This window comes from Rhea pennata, chromosome 14 (assembly GCF_028389875.1).
Source record: "Rhea pennata isolate bPtePen1 chromosome 14, bPtePen1.pri, whole genome shotgun sequence".
Taxonomy (NCBI): domain Eukaryota; kingdom Metazoa; phylum Chordata; class Aves; order Rheiformes; family Rheidae; genus Rhea; species Rhea pennata.
In genome coordinates, this window is record NC_084676.1 from 22,266,221 (window position 1) to 22,281,123 (window position 14,903).

Genomic DNA, 14,903 nt, shown 5'->3' on the forward strand with positions numbered 1-14,903 from the left:
GTGCTCATAATTGAAGTGATTTTTCTTTGAAAGTAGTAAATTGACTAAAAAAAAAGTGCAGCGTGGGTAGTCAACAGTGGTTTGTGAATAAGGAACACATTCAGTTAAAAGCTCTGACTACAGAAAAAAGAGAAGAGAATTATGTTAATGATTTTTTCCTCTCACCTTCATTTTCGGTTTGTCATATTGGAAGAAAACAAGAATTCCATTCTTATTCCAGAATAAGCATAGGCAGAGTTCAAAACAGCACAGGGAAAGTGCCTAGCCAAAGCTTTACAAGTTTGCCTTAATAACATGCTCTCCCTATCAACATGCCTGTCCTGTCCACAGGTGTCTCCTGTGCACCCCAAAACAGATTGCTAGAGCTGAACCTCATTTTCCAGAGCTGAGAGTGAGACAGGCCACTAAAAATAAGGTTCCTCATCTCGTTTCCTCAGAGGTCTTGTAGGAAAATGGATGGTTTTAGTTGGGCTACTGAAGTATTTGGGCTACCCAGAGCTCACCTGTCTATCCAGTCTCACAAAAACCACGTGCTTTTGACAGGTAAGCATTGAAGAATTTGTCCGTGAACTAATTACCTTCATGAGAAGAGATATAGAGGGTTCTGCTGCACGTCCAGTAGTCTGAAAGGCCTCCTGGATAGTACAGATGAGAAAAAATGTGGTGCAATAGTAATCTGCAAAGCCATTTACATGCTGTATTTCTCCTATCCATCCTACAATCCAGAACAACAGTTTGCCCCTCACCATAAGCAGTCTGCAATCAGAACCACACAGTAAATACTGAGTAACAAGACAATGATCCCTCTTGCAGGGCAATTTGGGAAGGGAGATAAGCAGTTCACATAGGGATCCTTGCTAAGCAAGAAAACGCTGGCAATAATTTTCAGAGTTATTTTAGCAAATATAATAGAACAGAAAAGAGATTCCTTTCAGGTAGTCCTATTTCTTAGGTCAGCTAACATTTGCACCAGAGAAGTCTGAAAGGGAACTGTTTCTCTGTCAGCACTCACTCCCTCTTTTTGTGTGCTCCAAAAGTACTGCTTATTAAAAGAACTGTCAGTGAAGACATGGCTGCTGGCATTAAACACTGCATTTAAAGAGGGAAAACTGCTGAAGCAGCTTTTTAAATTTAAAAAGAAGCAAATACACTATAAAATACAGGAATATTGCAGCAAGAAATAAGAACACTCCGCAGGCAAGAAATTAGGTAGGTCATTTTAGGCCTAAGGTATTATTTCTCATGTTGCGTTTCCAATTACACAAGTGTCTCTGGAGCCCCATTTTCATTACTGGTTTCATTACTTGTTCCTTTTCTGATGTCCTGTACTCTGTGTTCATCCGTGCAGAAACTGGTAACAACTAGGTGATGCCATTACAGATCTGCCCTCACATCCTGTCTCAAGAAGGCACAATACTGTTCCCCATTTTCCAGCTGCCACTAGAGAAAGGTTTTATGGCCTATGTTGGAAAGAAAAGACCATCTTTTGTTCAATTCTAAGCTCTCGCAGAACAGAGAGGCAAGGAGAAGGGGAAGTGGGTCTTTACCTTCCCCCTTCTCCAAGCAGAAGAACAAGCACAGTCCCCTCCAGCTCAAGAGGGAGATCTGGAAAAACTATTATACTAAACCACTGAATCATTTGTTTTTCAAAATGGCAAACTATTAAAGAACATCAACACTCTTTCTAGCCTTTCTCAGTAAGACATGTATCAGAAATAAATCTCCACAGAAATGCTGTTATTCTGAGGAAAACGCTGTCGACCAGTGAAATCATCCATCTGAATTTGATTTTCAAGCCAGCTCTTTAAAAGGTGTATTAAAATACTTTAAGAAGGGCACTAAAACAAAGTTCTTCAGAGATGAAAACAGACAGAAAACTGTAGTTCTAAGAACTGCAATGGGTGAGGGAAGAGGAGAGAATTGCAGCGTGAAGACATCTGCTTAAATACCTGTTAGCTTACTTTGAATCTGATATCCAGTAACTTAATGGTTGGCACACATGCTGTCCCGGTAGTGTCCAAGGACAAGCACCATCATGAACATTCATGCTAGGGCCAGGCTGTTGCACTAGTCAGATCACATCACAGTCCATCTCATACACATACTCCCCTTCTCCCAAGTCCAGGCAGGATAATTACGGACCAGAACTATGTTAGGGCTAAGCCCTCCTGCTTAAGGACTGTCACAAGAGTGCCCTGCACCAAACAAGGCACATTTCAGGCTTGCATCCAGCAGAGTTTGAAGTGAATAGCAGGCCTACACAATACAACATAGCAGTTTTGCCATTAATGGGAAAGATGTCACCCTAGGAAGGTGGCTGTTGCATCTATTAATGTCTGTTTAAGGCAACAGCCCTCCTGTTTTTTTGACATATTGCCACACTGTCTTGCTAGCATCCAACAGACAGCACAGACAGATTTTTGCAGACAAATAAATGACAATGAGTACTGCTGGCTCTTTGACTGCTGAAATACCTGGCTCTATCAGCAGAGGCTCTAGAGGGACAGAGAAGCTGCAGCTCAACAAAGCATGGTGGTTTTGCTTCTCCCCTTGGAGCTCACTGCAGCGGTAGGCCAAACAAGCATAATGCTGCAGGAGCCAAGCTCTGGAATGACTTGTGCTTTGTAAACAGAACTCCCTCATTCCAATAATTCAGTGGCTGCTGCAGACATGTTTTGCTTTCTAATGGGACTCTGTTAAGGCTGATAAATTCTGAAAATAATCACTTAGAGTACTGACAGCCTTACTGAGAGAGCTAGGTGCTATTCTGACTTCCTCTGCAGTCAGCTGGAAATCTTCACTAAATCTGAGAAAGAATATAACCCAGAATTTCTAGTTCAAATGACCCTTCTTCACTAGCACAAGTCAATTTTTTCATCAAGAAGTTGCAGTGTATGTTATAGCTGCCCAGCCTTGTGACTAAAACAAAAACTGTATGTCTCAAGCTTCAGCAGTTCTTAAAATCCCTGAACCCAAGTCTATGGTTCCTATTTGCTCTGGCCAGATGCATGTGTCTCCTGGCATAACAGGACATTTCAGTTTATGGGAGATGCCACACAGTCCCTTGCACAAATGCTCGGGCACATCACATTATTCTACTTCGTATCTACTGTGTCTTCTACCCCAGAGACTAGTTACTAGCCTAAGGATACCAGAGACTGCTTCAGACATGCTGAAAGGAAATGTAGCTACACCAGCAACGACAAAGAAGATTAAAGTGTGTCCATAAGCCCAGAAAGATGTATACTGGCTTGGTTTCAAAGACTTGAGGAAAAAGATGCAGGAAGACATGCTCACTGTGGCAGTATTCACCTTTAAAGGGCGTTTCAGTCAACAATTCAAGAAAAGCAATGTACAAAGCTTTATGTGACTTAATGTGGGTTTCAGTTTTCTGTTCTAGGAAGAAAAGTCTCTGTATTAGAACCATGCCTAACTCAAGAAAAGAAACGATTTGGGATGCAGACAGTATTCAGGTTACAGAAGTCCTAGTAGGCCTTTAACTTGTCTCACCAGCCACAGGCTTCTTGCACAGCAGGTTGCATCTAATTAATTGGGGAAAAAAAGTGTATGTGTTTGTAGGATTTGGAAGAACTAGCAGGTTAGGCTACTCTGTATTCCCTGGGACTCAAGGAAAAGTAAAGTATTATACAGTATTATAAATACATCTCTCTTGAGTCTGTATCACATGAATATATCTGTATCACATGAATACAGAAATGCATAAGAGAAGTAGCAACTATTTTTGCAGTTGTATCTTGGCAAATTATGTGGAAATACGGTACCTCAAGATAAAACCCAAACAGCGTGTTTCGTTCTGCTCTTTTGTTGCAGGAATTATGCCTGTTAATTAAATGGCTGCCATGAATTCATAGTACAGCTATCGGTCCTCTCCACATCTGCTTTTTCCAAGCCAAAATTTCATCACACAGCACTCACTGTTCACTTCTTTTAGAAACGGAGTTTTTGCAACAGTTAAAAGGCTTATCTGAACTCAGTAGCTGCAAAATTCAAGTGAGTGTGTTCTTTGCTATCCCAAGGAATACTCCAACAGTAAATAAGTAACCTGTTTTGATTGCTTTTTTTTTTATTTTTTCAGAGAAAAATTTATCTGAAAATTTGATCATCATATATCCTAGGCAGAGCTAAGATTATGTGATCTGTTACTTAAAAGAGGACAAATTGATAAAAAACATACATGACATACTTATTCACTTTTGTAAGAAGCTGAAATACCTATATTAAAATCACCTGAGTTTCTCAAGAAATGATACTCCCTCTTTTGGTGGAATGGAGAAAATGAGTCTGTTTTTCCAGCCTACAGGCTCTCTAGTACCCTGGTGCTACTACACCAGCATTATTGCTTTCTAATGGTTTAAACAGGGTAACGCAGAAGAGAAACACATAGGAGGAGGGTATTGCATACACTAATTTTTTATAACTGGCTCCCTCATAGCACCATCATGCAGAATTCAATGGTATAGATGGTTTCAAAGTAGTTCTTGCCTTTATTTCCACACTTAAACATATCTTGCTGAGATGACAGTTCTAAAGCACCTTCAGAAAAGCCTCCAAAATTACAACTGACCCATTGATGCAAGCCTCTGAGATGTACACAGAGAAACCAACTGTCAGTAGCCCAAATGTTACCTGGAGCACTATTTACTTGGGAGTTCTTGTTGTTACTGATGTCACCTATTTACGGAAATGGAGCCAGCACTCAGCCACAGCTCTACTGTTAACAGGCTTCAAACTTCTCTCTGGGAAAGCTGTGGAAGAAAAGTAATCAAGTAGGAATGGACTAAGGGAAAAATATCCAATGAAAAATAAAAAGAAACTGAGGCAAAATTTCTGTTACCTGCAAGATTGGCTCCAGGAAACTTTCCTGGCAATGGAAAATGCTTCAATAGAACCAGAGGACTTGAAAGAAATGTCTGTGAGCCTAGGTAAGGAACAATACCGCAGAAGGAAAAGAGCTGAAAGAAGACTGGTCATTTCCATCTTCCAGTGCTATGCTTCTGTGCCTATTAAAATAAAGTAATTGCCTCCCAGGATGCCACCTCAGCATTTCAGTTAGCTGGGAATGATACTAGGTTTAGAATACATTAATAGAGGTGATGTTACAGTAGATACAATATGTATGTGAAGCTGCACACGCACACATTATATATGCATGTACTCCACTGAGCAGAAAGAACAGACTGCTTCATTTTTATCTCCTCTTCCAGAAAACCCCCAGAAGATGTTATCCCACTGTTCATCAGAAAAAAAACACCATTTACAGAGATTTACTCAGACAGCTATGAACGTGGCAGCTGTAGTCTCCATTTCAAAATGAAATATATCTATAAAACTTACAATGCTGTAAGTCATTTCATCTTCATTTTTGCTTATTTAGATTTTGTTCCTAAAGAGCATTTTGTGTTTCTCTACTAAATTCCTTAACTTCTCCAGCTTTCACCTGCTCCAAAACCTTTTTTGAGATCATTCTCCTACAAGGCTTTTTGCAGCAGAGGGCCAAAGTACTTCTGCTCTCACTTGAGCTCTTGGACATTCTGTCCGTTAAGAAACATCCACATTGGCATCACAAGCAAACAAAGGATCATACAGTGTCTCTAGCATTCCCTTACTGTCACTGGAGTCTCCCACCTTTGTAAGGGCCACTCCTTCCTTTCTCTGTGTATGCTACTGAAGAAGATTGGATGATAAAGCCTCACCATCTGCAGGCTTCAAGGGCAGAGAAGGAAGATTCACTATAGGAAGCACACCGTTGCTTCCAGAAAAGTGTACTCAGGAAAAGAAGTGGCTATACATGTTGTTTTATAATGCAGGAACAGCCTAAAAACACCAGAAAGCCCTGGGAATACCTTCTGACTCCTCCTCACTGGAAGAATACCCTAGCCTTGTGAATATTGATCAAGTTCTAAGAATCAGAAGCTGAGGGATAAACCTGCAAGTATGAACCTGAGACCATACCATAAACCTGTGTTGAGTGCACCATGTTCTGAGTTTAATAGACTTATTGATGCAAATACTGTAAAAAGTATCCTCATTTGTAATTCAAGCACCTTATGTCCAAACATGAGGCTTCAGATAAGTCTTTGCCTAACCAACATTTTTGTTCTCACTGCTTGCTACTCTGTCCCCCTCAACCCTTTCTGAATCCCAGTGCCCATACCATTCCCTTCAACTCTTCACATCCTTTTGGAGTCTTCCAGGAATCCTTGTGGCCACTGAGCATGGGACCTCTACGCTGACAATGATCACAACACTGCTTAGCAGCTGATCATGACCTGAGCAGATGACACTTCAAGGAAAGTAGGAAAGGGCAAGCACACAAAGCAGAACACACTTACTCCTGTGCACGCAAAAAGTAGACTACAAAGTATGAAATGATTCTCATACTCCTGTGACAAAATATTAGCAAGTCAGAGGTTTAGAAATAGAAGATAATTGTGTGTGTGTGTTTGGGGGGGTGCCTGATGATTCCTCTCCCCTTCGTCACTCCAAGCCTACATGGTTCATTGCTTCTACCAGCACGGTCATGTTTAGTATTATCCTAGGGGCTCTACCAGCAAATCTAGCTCTGAGAGACATGATGTTAATAATAAATAAATAACTTCAGGAGTCCTGTTATGCTGCATGCAGTTTGCCTTTCAAAACAAGTGATATTTGGTCAAAACATGAAGATTTGTTCTGAAAAGCAAAAGGCATCATTTAACCACTGAAACCTGCATGCTAATCTTTCGACATCCAAAATATTGAGAACCAGGAAGTTCCAGAGTATATGAGAGTATATAAAAGTATATGGCAAACTTAGGTACTCACTCTCTCTACCTGGCTTGCAAAGAATGAATGTAGTAGCACTGGAACTGATGTTACCAGAACAGGAGTTCAGTGCTGTGCGTTCCTTTCCTGGTGAATGAAAAAAAAGAAATCTTTAGGACATAAAGATGAAACAGATAACAAGGATGACAGAATGACGACAGAATGCACAAAGGCTCTTTATCAGTCACTATAAATAACGCATCCTAAAGGGCCTCAGTACTTCTGTTGCTAAAACTACTGCTGATTGTCATCTGTCTTTTTAGAACTGCCTCCGAGAAACAAAATGTTTCAGTTTGTCCAAACATGGAGCTGGGAAACAGAAATATTCCCTAGAGCTTTACTGCTCTCAGCAATTCCCTGATGACTTTGTAAATTGAAACTAGATTCAGATAATTTCCCAAGTTATGATGCAACAGCAGGGAGGCCATACACACCTCTAAAGTTCCCGTACACACCTTGGAAGAAGATACCAGATGACAAGTCTTCCACTTACAACACAGCCATCATCCTGCGTCAGGATCTCTAACAGGTTATCTGTGAAATGGGTACCAAAGATGAACTGCTTCTCAGCTATTAAGTGCACTTAACTTCAGGTAATGTGTTCCAGCTAGTGGGATTGGCTGCTGTTGCTCTGTTCAGCAATAAAAAACATCCTTGTATACCACCAATGATCAACTAATGAGATTTACCGCACAGGATCTACTGTGGTCATGGATCACATAATCACTTCATCACCTTAGTTTCCACTGAGAGGAAACCCGCATATGTTGGAAGTAAACTACAGCATGCTCTTACTATGTCCCTTCATCTGAAGACTGAGGGGAATCTTATCAATGTGTGTAAGTACCTGAAGGGAGGGTGTCAAGGAGACGGGGACAAACTCTTTCCAGTTGTCCCATGCAAAAGGACTAGAGGCAATGGGCAGAAACTGAACCACAGAAAGTTCCGCCTGAACGTGAGGGGGAATTTCTTCCCTGTGAGAGTGACGGAGCACTGGAACAGGTTGCCCAGAGAGGTTGTGGAGTCTCCTTCTCTGGAGATCTTCAAGGCCTGCCTGGAGGTAACCCAGTCTAACGTGTTCTAGGTGACCCTGCTTGAGCAGGGGGGGTTGGACTAGATCATCTCCAGAGGTCCCTTCCAACCTTACCAATTCTGTGATCTGGAGATCAGACTGGAGAACCAGATTTTCAGAATAAGCCATGGGGCACATCTGTTCTGCAGTGGTTTTCACTGCTCAATACCACAGTTTTAAGCTTTTTTTTTTTCCATTTTTTGCTTTAATAAAAGCGTTTGGTAGCTCTCAGAGCTATCAGAGCTGTAAATGGCTCTGATAATATCAAGGCACATTTGCACTGGTGTAATATAGAATAATTGCTGTTAAGTCATGGAAGAGATGCCAGCTAAACCATAGAAATCAGAGGGAAAGTTCTACCTCCTGCATGGAAATTTTATTCTTAGATGGAATAAGAGATCTACTCAGAAAATTAAGGTAATGCTCAAGAACCAAACAAAAAAGCATAATGGTTATTTTCAGCCATTTTCTCACATTGTCCAGTAAAAGCACTGTGTGGAATGAGTTTTACTGGTGCAAAATCTTGGCACAGGTGCATAGTACACAACAGCAATCCTTACCCCACTAAGCTCTTTCACCTCTGTCTGGAAGAAAGATAACCCTCTCTTTTCCAAATCACAGCAAAACAGTGTTTGTTTAGATCAGTTTTAATTAAACCAATGATTGACACTGGTTTTAATGCAGAAAGGCAGAGAGAAGGGATAAACCTGACAGTTGGACAGCAAGTCCCAGGGGCAAAAGTTCTGCTCTTGAAAATTGGTGAAACAGTGCTTCTGGGAACTCACCTGTCTTACATAAGCATAACAATACCCCTATCCACAGTAAGAGAACAAAGGATAACAGACCAGATCAACCTTGCACATTTAGTCTATTGATTTGACCAAGTTTCCCGTCGAGACATGTGGTCTCAATAGGTAATTGTAAAGATATGTTATTACTGTATTTTTTGTAGATCAGCTCTAAATAGGAGAAGTGAGGTTGGTCAGAAATGTATGCTGGAAACTATTTTTTTCATTGAAACTCCCATTTAATTTGACTAAATGAGTATTTTATGGAAAAGATATCTTCTGTGGAGTTCTTTTCAACATTCAGATGGAGTTCTTTTCAACATTTTTAATATTCAGATGCCAAAATGAAATATTCAGATTTTGAAATAACACTGTGATTCTTGAGGGGGAACATGATTTTCGTTGCTTCATGACTGTTTTCTTCTCTGGGCTGTCACTCAGCCAGTCTCTATATCCCATGGAACCTTTCACATCTCATCCAAGAGAAATCACAATGTAACACAGGAGGTAGAATATGAGGAGGAAATCTTATCGAAAACACAGTTCCCTTAATGTGCCATGATGCTATTTTAGAATCAAAATAGACTTGGTTTGGCAAAAAGACAAGTCTTTTGCATTCCAGGTGGAGGTTCAACCCATGGTAACTCTACCATGCAGGAGAGAATGAGAACTGGTACTATCAGCTATAGTCTAGGAAGGTGAGATGACATTGCAGAATGAAGTAGCATTTAGTACAGTTTGAGTTAACTTCTATAAGTCACTTTTGGCAATCTGTTACTTCTAGATACACCTTAGACCTTATTGTTTTAAAGTGAATATTTTGTGTTAATTGCAATTAATATTACCAAAACTCACATTCCAGCAATGCAATGAACTTAGTCCAAATGAAAAAGAGAAGCAATAAACAGCCCTTTTAGAAGATGTATGCATTAACAGCATAAAATGATGCATCTTACTAGCATTAGGGTAATTTCAGGTTTAATTTTCTTCCAAACAAGTTTTTGTACAATAGAAAATGCCCTATCTTTTCTAAGATTGTAACTAGCATTATTTTTCTATGATACTTCAAAAATGAAGTATTTTCACAGTGTTTTAGATTGGTTCCAGAAAAGCAAAGGAAAATAGTAGATGTAATTAAGATATTTCAAAATGGAACCTTGCAGAGTTTCTTAGATTTAAAACTCGACCCTGCTCAAATTAGTCAGCAGGGGTCTACTAGCTAGCTAGTACAAGGGTGTCATAACTCAATCTGCAAAATACTCTGTCTCACTACTGCTATTGCCCTGTAAAACAAAAACCAGAAAGAAATGAATTAATCTCCCCAAGGTGGCAGCCCCGTGAAGGTCTGAGAACTTTCCTCCACCTCTGGTGCGAAAGGCTGTCCACTTGCAGCAGGGAGCTGAGTTCTGTCCCCAGAGCCAGGGAGGAATGCTCCGTGTCCTAAGCAGCCTGCAGAGCAGCGATGAATGCAGTGCTCAGCTGGCCACTGAGTCACTGTCCTGCTGTCCACTGTCCTGTCCCACTTTCCTTGGGAATCACAAAGCACCACAAGTGTTATGCAGTTCCTCAGGAGTGAGGAAAGTGTAACTGCTAGTGCCCCTGGAAACTTGCTGAGTATTGGAGTGTTGTTCAGAGAGGTTCTATCTACTTCAAGGAACAAATAGCAGAAACTGAAGTTTTCCCTCAAAATCATGAAGACCATAAAATGGCCTTACGTCACTCCAAACAGGATCTAGTCCTTTCAGATAGTGAGCCGCTGGATAATTGTAGAGCTCTAATAAATTTAAAAATCAGATGAACTCCATTTGGCTTCACGTGTCATAATCAGAGAAATAATCTGAAAGATGTAAATTGATCAGTGAGTTCAGTGAAGCAATTTCAATCGACTCCAGCATTTGTTAGGAAATGGACTGATCCAGTCAAAAAGGAGGTCTCCGCTCATTTAAAGTAATTTTGGATTACACAACTTACCCAGCATCATTTAATGAGAACATGTTCAGAATAAAAAAGATAGAAACAATTTGGTAGAACTGGTTAGAGAAGTGTGTTTTAAATAAAATGGTTTTCTGGAAGAAAAATCAGTTTCACTGAAAGAGAAATACACAATACAATCATAATGATGATGAAAAATTTGTTAGAACACTTTTCAATCTTTTCATTCCATGTTGATGATGTCAAAATGTCTCACCCAGATTTTCATTCATGTGTTCAATTCATTTTTGGTTATTCCACTCTGCATTCTTATTTTAGATGGAGCATATCTGCCTTGTAAAATGAAGTATTTCAAAAATAGCAAAATGAAGTGTTCAAAGGAAAAGCCTTCAGAATTATCATGCCATAATGACTTCAGACTTTTTGTTCCAAAACAGAACAAAACCAGATTTTGAAACTGCTGGTATTTTTGGCAGTTGGGAGCTTCCATATTCTTACCACTTCATTATTCAGTACTCCAACTAGGATCAGCACATGGCACAGGCAACCAGACTTGGGGGCAGGGATGCCCAGCTTCCAAAATAAATAAATAAATAAATAAAACGCACAATGATTATAAAGTAAAAAGACAAGCTGCCATGACAGTCTGTGGGCTTTTATCCTCTGGCCAGCATCGTCTTAGTGGTCTGTGGGTAAACACCCTGGCAGGACCTGAGCTTGAAGAAGGACAGTTTTTCAATGCAGGAGAGGAATATATTATATATTATATCAACGGGGTGTCTAGTCTTGTCAAGAGTCTCCTTGTCAGGGAAAGATACCACAGAATCAATAAGGTTGAAAGTGACCTCTGGAGATCATCTAGTCCAACCTCCCTGTTCAAGCAGGGTCACCTAGAGCACGTTAGACTGGGTTACCTCCAGGCAGGCCTTGAAGATCTCCAGAGAAGGAGACTCCACAACCTCTCTGGGCAACCTGGTCCAGTGCTCCGTCACTCTCACAGGGAAGAAATTCCCCCTCATGCTCAGGCGGAACTTCCTGTGCTTCAATTTCTGCCCATTGCCTCTAGTCCTTTTGCATGGGACAACTGGAAAGAGTTTGTCCCCGTCCCCCCTGACACCCTCCCTTCAGGGACTTACACACATCAATAAGATCCACCCTCAGTCTTCTCTTCCCCAGGCTGAAGAGGCCCAGCTCTCGCAGCCGTTCCTCACGGGGCAGATGCTCCAGACCTCTGATCATCCTCGTAGCCCTATGCTGGACTCTCTCCAGTAGCTCCATGTCTCTCTTGTCCTGGGGAGCCCAAAACTGGACGCAGTACTCGAGATGAGGCCTCCCCAGGGCTGAGTGTGGGGGGGTACGATTAAGAGTTCATTAGAAGTGTGAATTATGTATTGCCTGAAGAGGAGGAGAGGAAAGGAAGGATATAGCCACCTTAAATTGACTTTCTTCAGCATCCAGTGTAACCAAAGAGGATTACATTAATGTCTTTTGGATGTTGCCTCTTTTCACCTGTCAAGGTAGCCTACTCTTTGAGAAGGAAGGGCGCAGTCAGTTCCCCATCATACTGTTTTTAATGCAGGAAACTGATTTTTATGTGGAAGTATTTAAAAGCATCTGCTTTACCAAGCTTCCTTACAGGCCTTTGCTGACTACAGGAAGGAAAAAACCTTTTGATAGAAATCTCTAGAATCTTGCAATGCCTCATATACCCCACTGGGCACTAATTACATTACTGAAGAGCACTGTCACTGCAGTCTGCTGTGGAAGTCTAGCCAAGGTAGGAAGTGATTTTCACCTGCTGCCAAGTCGTTGTTTCCAAGTCTCGTGCTGAGCACTCTCAATTCCAAAGAAGGGAACCAGGGAGATCTACTGCTCCTCAGAAGTACACATGATCAAACCCTAGATTTTTAAGTCTGCTGGAAAAGAAATACAGTTCTAGGTTCTTAGATAAATAAATGTCTCTAATTGCCTTGATTTCAGCATGACCCAGGCTGTGGTTCACAGCCCGCTCTGTGAAGTACACAGCACACAGTACTGACACAATTAGATCAAATCAAAGAAGTTAAAAACATCATAGCATTCCCAGATTGCAGAAATATGCAATCTTAATAATCATTTCAAATTCTGGTAGCATATTTGTTAATGCAACCATTTGGAGATTGCAAGAAGCATCTGTCAGATGTCTGTAAGGAAAAAAGACCAGTAGAATCATTTACTGTGATTGACTTCCAAGTACAATAGCAGTACTCAGTTTTGCCCTCTACCAGTATGTGTGAGTAAAATTGGTAGGAATTATTGTTGGGGCCCTTTGGAGCTACAAAAACATCTATTTAAGCAAGAAACCTAAAAAATATTTTATTTTTTATAAATATATAATTATACATTTGCACACACACACCCCCATCTCCATCCTGTGGACAGACTTAAATCCAAAATGACAGGATTAAGCCCATTCCTAAAGCATAATAAATTCAGTTTGGAATTCCCGGAAAAGATTATATTTTGCTCCTCCCTCTAGAACATCCATCTAGTAAATTCTCAGATAAAAAGCCATGCACAGTTCTGTTGAGATGGAGCTTCAATGGAAATCTAAATGAATTCCCTGCAAAATGTGCCATGCTTCTTACAGGAAAAATTAACACACTGCTACAGGCTGTAGATAATTTATCAGTTAGAGATCATGGCTGCGCTTAAACTTAATTAGAGCTGCTGCTGTATGAAAAGGCATATTTGAATCTCAGGCTTCTTTTGATATCTATTCAAGTTTAGTTGCATTATATAAACAGGCAGAGGAAGTTTGTTTATATTCACACTCCCATAGGTCTGGAGAAATATTAGTTCTATAGCATGGCAAGAATGTGCAGACAACATTGCGCTGCCTCCCTTGGCAGAAGAAGCTATAAAACAATAAATGCCTTGAGGAAAGTGCACTATTATCTTAAACATCAAATATAAAAAGACAAGTATGACTGGCTGAGCAAATCTAGCGAAAACCTCTTCCTCATCTCCTTAATCATCTGTTTTCCTCTCTTCCTTCAAATTTCACCTATTGTTACTACTTTCTTTCTGGCTTCCATGCTTTCATTTTTAAATCTCCTTTTTCTTTATCTACTGTTTGCTCTAGTTCTCTTTGCCATGGCATTCTAGGTTAACCTTCTGAGAGTTTAGTAATACGCTAGCAAAAGCATAGAGGAAAACCATCCATGCTTACTGCAGGGTAATGGCATTATTGCTGTATCTGAAGTGGTACAAGAACACGCTCTAAACTTTGCTCCCAATGTTAATCTGTGAAAGTCCACTTTTTCTCCCTTTCTTCTTCTAGCTACTTGAAAACAATCCGTCTTTAGGGAAGGCCTTTGTCATGAGTGTTGAAGGCTCAAAACTGGCTCCTTTCTATGTTTTGCCTTATAATGAACAAGACAAGTTCCAGAAAATGCCTTCCTAGTCTCACTGCACGTGAGTGTTTGTACTATTGAAAGCACAAGAGAAACAGCATGCTCTTTGTAAGGGACGTTCCGCCGGGAACGGAGAGACGTGAGCACACACCAGCCAAGCAGCCACAGGCACACAGGCTCCCGTTTGCACACGTGACAAGCAACCCTGCACTTGTATTATGGAAATTGCTTGGGGCCTTGTCAGGGAGACAGACAAGGCCATCGCTCCCCTACAGCACTGCACCAGCACCCTGTTTGACAGACGATTCAGAGCAAGTATTTTATCTTGTTTTAGTGTAATACAGTGCGCTAAAGGAATCTAGACGGACCTTTTTTGTCTCACGAATGCTGGATTTACTTTTTGCATGAGTCACATACAAGATCCATTTGAAACAAGATGGCCAGTTTGTGTGTGAAAACCGAGAGGCACGTGGGGGGCAGACGTACTCCACGTGGCTGACACGGCTGGCTACCGGTGCAAACAGGGTCCAGGTCCCACCCACAGAAAATAACACGCAGGGAGGAAAGTTTTGCTCCTATCTCTGTAAATATGCTATGCTATACACCATTTTATATGTGGATAGTCATACAGGCCTGTGTATTTTATACACAATCAAGCATAACATACAGCTAATAAAATCACCTCAGACTATGCCTTTTGCAGGTGGCAGTTACTTGGTAGTTTCTCTTCATTTCTGTGATTTTCAAAATGTTGCTGACAGTCCAAACCTACCTCTGCTCAAAAACACCTTTAAAGCAGCAGCCCCCAACTCCTCCTAGCTGCAAGGCAACAACCCCGGGCTCATAATATGCTGTGCATTACAAAGTTTATGCTGTGCTGCCATTGCTCTT

At 40.9% G+C, this 14,903-nt stretch overlaps 1 protein-coding gene across 5 annotated transcripts in view; it reads right to left on the bottom strand.

Moving 5' to 3' along the window:
• The window catches only part of JAKMIP2 (janus kinase and microtubule interacting protein 2), a 76,220-nt gene that overhangs the window by 40,079 nt on the left and 21,238 nt on the right, over positions 1-14,903 (bottom strand). Inside the window, exon 1 of one of the 5 annotated variants that reach the window (XM_062587037.1) lies at positions 6,826-6,913. The exons of the other annotated variants lie outside the window; for them this stretch is intronic. The gene's annotated coding sequence lies outside the window, so the exon portion shown is untranslated. Of the gene's footprint in view, positions 1-6,825; positions 6,914-14,903 lie in introns of those variants that run through there. 5 annotated transcript variants of the gene reach the window in all.